The sequence below is a fragment of the Onychostoma macrolepis genome, chromosome 19 (genome assembly GCF_012432095.1).
Source record: "Onychostoma macrolepis isolate SWU-2019 chromosome 19, ASM1243209v1, whole genome shotgun sequence".
NCBI classification, from domain to species: Eukaryota; Metazoa; Chordata; class Actinopteri; order Cypriniformes; family Cyprinidae; genus Onychostoma; species Onychostoma macrolepis.
The window spans coordinates 28,030,451-28,036,389 of NC_081173.1; the positions used below are offsets into that span (position 1 = coordinate 28,030,451).

Below are 5,939 nucleotides of genomic sequence, written 5' to 3' on the forward strand. Positions count from 1 at the left end.
CAACTAAAGCAACCACTGATCGCCAATATGGTGACTTCAAATGAAAGTACAACAACTAAAATCTCAATAAGAGCTTTTGTACACATGACAGAAATAAAGTAAAAGTGGTTAGTAATAAGAAGCTGGAGATGCTGTTTGTGGAGTTGTTTAATCATCCTCTTCTGAAATCTTGAGAGATTTCATGTTTTATTCAGTTGATTTCATCTTGGCTTTAGCTGTAAGTTTTGTTTCTCTGCTCTTGTTTCTCGTTCCTTCAATAATTCTACTTGTTAACAGCAGGTGTTCATCAATAAACTCAATCCTAATTTAATTAGTCACTTAATTCTCTCATTAATTCATCACTGCTTCAGTGTTACTTCAACACTCTGTAGTGTGGACACATAGAAGTGCTCTTTAAAACTGAGGATTTTGCTGTGGGATTAAAGGGGTTAAATTTGTGAGATGACAAAACATTCTGTGGAACGTAATTTTAACAGAAATATACCGTAAATTTAATTTACGGAACAAACTGTAAAAAACAGTAGATTACTGGCAACCACAGCTGCCGGTATTTCACCATAAAATCAAGACAAAAAAACAGCAAAATACTGTAAAACCTAACAGTCAACTTCCTGTTGTGTTTCGTGGGTCACCATTGTGCTGGAGAGTAGAGCCTGTGCTTAAGTCAAGGACGGACAGAAGGACACTGATGTTATGCTTCATGTTGCTTTATTTAAAAGCAGTAACTGTGTAGTTACTGATATAAAGAGAATCTCTTTATTAATTTTAATCACACATGTATGTGTGCTGCTGTTATTTGCAAGAGTTTTGAGTTGAATTGATGACTTTGCATAAATCAGTAAAATTTTCGTTATGGACATAAACAAAATAGTTCTCACTACTCTTATAAAATGACTTAACTGAAAGGTTTGTGTATTAACATTGTATCAGTTAATGAGATACGGTTTTTCACTGTAAATTTAAACAGTTCTGTAAATCCTAAAATGTTGCTACCGTCTTTTTCACGGTAAAATTCTGGCAACCACAGCTGCCGGTATTTTTCCGTAAATTTAACAGATTTTTTTTTACAGTGTAGTATATAACACCGTGCTGGGTGTTATATTAATTATGTTAGGAATTTTGGGGAACTCTTCCACCACCTGTTTGGCCATCTAGAAGGATAGTAGTGAGAAGTAACAGACACAGTGTTGTATGGCAAAACGTCAGGACAGTGCTTATGTCAACCACTTTCCCCCTCCATTTACCAGCATCACAAAGACACCACAGCTGGAACTATCCTCCTGAAATGGATGTGTGATTGTGCCAGGTGTCCAGTTCTTATTCGCCCAGTCTGTCTTTTCATTTGTATGTCTCATTGTGAAAAAATGTCTGTATTTGGAGAAATGCAGTGTGTGTTATTATGGTAGTCTTAAGTAACACCAACTATGCTAATTTACCATTATTGTTGTTTTTGAGGTAAACATGCTACATTCAGTTATAAACAAACACTGTCATACCGAAACTTGTTGCATATCTCTTCGGCTTTTTCCTTTTCATTTGTACCCATTTGAGAGTCAAGTATGAAAATGGTGTCACATTTAGCATGAAGATACTAAATTGGAGACAAATAAACAAGGAAATTCTAACTACTAAGTCAATTCTCACAAATACTACTGAAAACATCAAACATTTCTATATGGGCTTATCCATGTTTACATTATATGTGCTAGCTTAACATTTCTATTTGCAGACTTTTTACTTACCACAAACCTCCAGTGGTTGTTGTTGATATTTACGAAAGTGATGAGCCCATCATATTCCTCAAAGATGACCTGTTTATCACAAATGTCAATGATCATGTCTGAGTACTGTCCATAACAAAATGAAGAAATGTAATTATTGTCTCTCACTTTTTTCAATTTCGTCTTTAAGATCCACTCCCTAGTTTCATTTAAAATGACACCTGTGGTGTAATAGTCTAGCAGGTACAGATTTGCACCCTTCATTTGAAGCAGAGCTCTGAAATACCAGGCAATAATCTAAAAAATATGATATAGCATTTCAATTGGAATCAAATTACTTATCATACTGTAAAATAGAAATATAAATGTAAAATAATGCAATTGCATTTTAGTTTTCATATGTGTACCTCTCCATTTAACCACTCATGTGGCCTCAGTGATTGGAATTCCCTGTGATGTAAGAGGGACTCATTCTTCTGCCTAGGAGACCTCAAAACTGCTACAATCAGCTCTGTAGGTGGCTTCTTCCATAGCATGTCGACCTATAATGACATGCAGTTCATACAGTAAATAATAGTGTACCTTAATATATGCAATAAATAAATATTTTTCATTTTTGTATAATGACTTCATTACCTCTTCCTCTACATTGAGTACCTTTTCAGGAAGCTGACATGCATCAAAACTTGAACATTTCTTTCTCTGTGTCACATACTTGTGGATCCTTTTTTGGGGGGAACATGTCTTTTTTATTTTTTTGTGGAACAGAAAATAATCTGGAATTGTTGGATGGGAAATGTTTGTTCTTCTTCATCCAAGTTTCTTGAGACTGATCAAGGTTCATAGGTGGCTCAGTTGTCATTTGCACTGTGTGTTCGTTCGTTCACTGCTGTGTGTGTGCAATTTGGATGGGTTAATTGCAGAACACAAATTCCGAGTATGGGTAACCATACTTGACCACGTGTCACGTCACTTTCACTTAAAATTTTTGGGACAAGTGGGGCGGGGCTGAGAGCCGTGGGAGCCACCAAGCCTCACGTTCATAGTTCTCAGTCCCACCCCATCCATTACAATGATAATTATATATTTAATAATCTTTAATTTAATTCAATAATTTCTCATTAATTCTCAGGACACTGCTCCACTGATCATGTGCTGGTTACCCCACTGCACACCTCAGATCACTTCCTGCTCACTCTTAACCTCAACATGGTTCCTGACACAACACATACCCCTCCACATGTCATCTTTCGATGTAAACTAGGCTCACATTCACCCTCCAGGCTCTCTGTTTTACTTTCATCTTCGCTTCCTCGCTCTAAACAGTTAGCATCTCTTACTCAAACTGTCAAACACATCTTACCAACAAACATACACTCTTTCACATCCTTCTCTCCACTTTCTGAGTCAGAAGTCTCTAAACTCATCCTTCCTAAATCATCCTACTACTTGTCCACTTGATTCTATTTCATCTCATCATATTTCATCTCATTCACACTGGTGTTTTTCCTCAGCATTTAGACAGGCTCGTATAACCCCACTACTTAAGAAACCCACTCTTAACCCAACTCTTTTAAAGAACTCTTTTCCTTCTTCCTTTCATAGCAAAAACTCTTGAATGAGTTGTGTTCAACCAAGTCTCTGCCTTTCTCACACAGAACAACCTCCTCGACAGCAACCAGTCTGGTTTCAGAAGTGGACATTAAACCGAGACTGCCTTGCTCTCAGTTGTTGAAGCCCTAAGACTGGCAAGAGCGGTTTCCAAATCTCCATTACTTAACTAGCTGGATCTGTCCACTTCTTTTGATATGGTCAACCACCAGATCCTCCTGTCAACCCTATTGGCAAAGGGCATCTGGCAAGAGCGGTTTCCAAATCTCCATTACTTAACTAGCTGGATCTGTCCACTTCTTTTGATATGGTCAACCACCAGATCCTCCTGTCAACCCTATTGGCAAAGGGCATCTCAGGAACCGCACTCCAGTGGTTTGACAATTACCTCTCAGACAGGTCCTTCAAGGTATCTTGGGGGGTGAGGTGTCCAAGTCGTAACATCTAGCTGCTAGGGTGCCTCAGGGCTCAGTTCTTGGACCACTTATATTCTCTGTCTACTTGGAATCACTGTCTACATTTTGTCATTCAGAAACATGGCTTTTCATATCACTGCCATGCTGATGACACTCAACTCTACCTCTCATTCCATCCTGATGATCTGATGATAGCTGCTTGCATCTCAGCTTGTCTAACAGACATTTCTTGCTGGATGAAGGACCATCACCTTCAACTCAACCTTGCCAAGACAGAACAGCTTGTGGTTCCATCAAACCAACCACTTCATCACAATTTCACCATCCAGTTAGACACATCAACCATCACTCCTTCAAAAACAGCCAGAAACCTTGGAGTTGTGATTGATGATCAGCTCACTTTCTCAGACCACATTGCTAAAACTGCAGATCTGCTTTATTCAACATTAGTAAGATCAGGCTCTTTCTTTTGGAACATGCAACACAACTCCTTGTTCAGGCTCTTGTTCTGTCCAGGCTGGACTATTGCAATGCTCTCTTGGCAGGTCTTCCAGACAGTTCTATTAAACCTGTACAATTAATCCAGAACATGGCAGCAATATTAATTTTTAATGAGCCGAAAAGAACGCATGTCACACCTCTGTTCATCAATTTGCACTGGCTACCAATAGCTGCTCACATACAATTCAAGACATTGATGTTTGCCTACAAAACCACCATGCAACACAACTCCTTGTTCAGGCTCTTGTTCTGTCCAGGCTGGACTATTGCAATGCTTTCTCAGCATAAATCACTTTCACGGACTTTTACATTAACTGTTCCTCCTGGTGGAATGACCTGCCCAACTCAATTTGAGCAGCTGAGTCCTTAGCCATCTTCAAGAATCGGCTAAAACACATCTCGTCCATCTATATTTGACCCTCTAACTCTAACACACTCTATTCCAAATCTATCTATCTATATATATATATGTATATAAAAACACACACCTTGTTATGTGTATTAATTTACATCGATTATCTTCCATTTGATTGCATAGACACTATTTAAACTAAACTGAGCTAGACAATGACATCTCTGAATTCAGTAATGAAATGCCTTTAACTGAAAATTGAGTATTTAATCTTATCATTATACATTACTGACACTCTGTCCTCCAATTTGATACTGTTAAGTGCTTTGACACAATCTGTATTGTTAAAAGCGCTATATAAATAAAGGTGATTTGACTTGACGTGTACTGCGTTAGGCTAACCACGACTTGTCATAGCACTTGCATTTTATTGCTCTTTTGTTGGTTTTGATTACTTCTACTGTCCTCACTTGTAAGTTGCTTTGGATAAAAGTGTTTGCTAAATGATTAAACATAAATATGTGGTTTGTTTATATAAACATTGTGTTCACAATGATCTTTTGTTTTTGTTGTTAATTATCAACAGCTATCTATCTATATATATATATATATATATATATATATATGTATATAAACATAAATATGTGGTTTGTTTATATAAACATTGTGTTCACAATGATCTTTTGTTTTTGTTGTTAATTATCAACAGCTATTTAAACTAAACTGATAGACAATGACATCTCTGAATTCAGTAATGAAATGCCTTTAACTGAAACAATCTTAAAGTTTTGCTGTCCATCCTGAACCTAACCACAGGCTCTACTCTTCACGACAACGGTAACACTACAAAACCAACATATTGTTAAAAGCGCTATATAAATAAACTGTAAATTAAGTACTGCTTAATGTGTTTTTAGTAAAGGAAAGACTTTTAAAGTTTGTTGTTCAGCTATTTTTGACATTTAAAAGAGTTTTTGTTTATGCCGATTTTGAGGTTACCATTATTGTGAAGTGTAGGGTTGGTTTTGATTACTTTTACTGTCCTCACTTGTAAGTTGCTTTGGATAAAAGTGTTTGCTAAATGATTAAACATAAATATGTGGTTTGTTTATATAAACATTGTGTTCACAATGATCTTTTGTTTTTGTTGTTAATTATCAACAGCATATACTAACGTGATAATCAAAAATGTTCTCACTATACATTTACATGTAAATAGTCAAAGAACATAAACACACACAATCTTAAAGTTTTGCTGTCCATCCTGAACCTAACCACAGGCTCTACTCTTCACGACAACGGTAACACTACAAAACCAACATAACAGAAACTTCTGTA

The 5,939-nt window shown here is 36.7% G+C and overlaps 1 long non-coding RNA gene across 1 annotated transcript; it reads right to left on the reverse strand.

The window, feature by feature from the left end:
- Positions 1–1,263: 1,263 nt before the first annotated feature.
- On the reverse strand, positions 1,264–1,958 carry LOC131525411 (uncharacterized). Its single transcript, XR_009267207.1, has 3 exons — positions 1,890–1,958; positions 1,743–1,811; positions 1,264–1,368 (listed from the first exon to the last, which is right to left on the reverse strand). It is a non-coding gene; the product is annotated as an uncharacterized LOC131525411 (long non-coding RNA).
- Between the last annotated feature and the right edge of the window lie 3,981 nt (positions 1,959–5,939).